Raw genomic sequence first — 2,112 nt, forward strand, 5'->3', positions numbered from 1 at the left:
CAGACAGAAAAAATACAAATTGCCATAATTCTATTCAATTCCAACAAAAAAAAAGATAAAAATAGATGTTCTTACAAAATTTTATAACAAATTGTAACAGGACGAATAAAAATGTTGATTTACTGAACTAAAATGCACAATTAACTCAACTCAAAACCGATAAAAGTATCTGGATTAGAACCGTTTCTCAGCTATACTGATAAATCATGTATCGTATCGTATTTTAGAAAACTTTTTTCAAATAGTGAAATAAAAATCATGAAATTAATTGGCCGCTGAAAGCTGTCTATAATACGATGCGATAAATACCTAATTTTAGATTTTTCTCGACAAAAGTGGCCATGGCTGATATAAAATTATAAACCAAAGGTTTAGCTGTTTAAAATATTTGCGTTATTTGTAAATACATCTTTAGACTTGAAGAATAAAACCAGCAGGACATAATAGATGTCAGTATCCTTACAAAGTTACAATTTACTAATATGTGAGCCAGTTAATATTTTTTATTAAAATAAACATATAATGAAAAGAAAACGAAGTAGCGGGTTTAGTTGTATTTTTATATTAGCTTTATTTGATAGATTATTTTAGGTTAGGTTCTGTAAAGGTTAATGATTGCCCTGCAGGATTAGAGTCTCCCGCAGGGGTTAGAAATAGGAGAAAAGTACGACGAAATCCACTACTTCGTTTTCTTTTCATGATCCAAATAAACCATCAAAAATTTTTTTAGCGCTCTTCGTGCCTTAGTTCAAAGCTCTTAGTTTTTTAAATGTGACTGTGTTAACACCACCTATTATTAGAATTTTGTACCCTCCTCACCCACCCATTCCCACCCCCCCCCCCCCCCCTCAATAATAAATGACAATCTCAGATACTTTCGACATTGTATAGAATAGTAAAGTATTATCATGTCCATTGACATTGTGGGTGATGGGTTTGGCAAACATAGCTGCCTTTTTATATCCATTTATAGGCATAAACATTGGGAGGTGGAGATATTCTTAAACAAGTATGATAACATCAATAAGTAGCGCAGAAAAGAAAAATCATGGATGGGAATTGAAACAGCAGATGTATAAATCAAGAATAAAGTTATCGGATAAAAATCACGAAACCTTTCACACGTATTTATATTTATATGTTGTACATGACTTAGAGACCGACGGACCAAGTAAATTATATAATAGAAGAACATTAGTTTAGGAAATCTTCATAAGAAATCAGCCATCTATCTTTTATCGCAGCCGAGAAAATCACATTTCCACTATAACATTACGGACTGACTGACAAAGAGAATCATAGAGTAGCTCCGCTGATATAAGATTTGTATGAAAAGCAGTTTTTTCAAAAAAGTTTAAGGATGTCTGTCCGTCCGTCCTTTATCATTAAAGCTAATATTATTAGGCAAACTTCGCTTGTTGCGTGCGTGCAAGAAAGTTTAAGTGCATACGTGCGCGTTTCTATGTGCAAATATTTTAACAGCTGATAATTTATTAGAATTATAGAGTAACTTTCAAAAGACATTAGACTGTATTAGAATGTTTTGCAGATAAGTTTTACCAAAATACCCTAATAAAACTGTGGTTAACATAGTACAATATGAAATTTAAGAACCTTCAATGCACATATAATCTATAATAACCGCAAGAAAGACCTATATTAGTGTTAAGTCATATATTTATAAGAAATTGATAAAGTTATGTATGAGCAATCTAACACTCTTATCTCAATAACTTTCCCTTTAGTTTTACTCCGTCTAGTAGCCGCGCCGGTTAAACAGAATTCAAGGGGAATTTTTTTTTAATATTCTTGAAACTAATTTAAAAACAAACAAACTTAAAGTAGTTAGATATATTATATAAGTAGCACAGCTAAAATTATTTTCTGAGAGAAACATGCTTCTTTACACTGCTGTATGTTGAAACCCTGCAGGACCAGATTTTTGTGTTTTACGTTATTTAACCTAATTGAACCTAACATTGGCATAACAAATACAATATATATTTTTGATTTATTTCATTTTATGATTTAAATAAAGCTAGCTGTAGTAAAAACACACAAAAAAATCTGGGAACTATTAAAATAGTAGAAAGCTCCTGTGCAAAGCTTTCT

Source organism: Acartia tonsa, chromosome 9 (genome assembly GCF_053477335.1).
Source record: "Acartia tonsa isolate MP-2025a chromosome 9, ASM5347733v1, whole genome shotgun sequence".
Taxonomy (NCBI): domain Eukaryota; kingdom Metazoa; phylum Arthropoda; class Copepoda; order Calanoida; family Acartiidae; genus Acartia; species Acartia tonsa.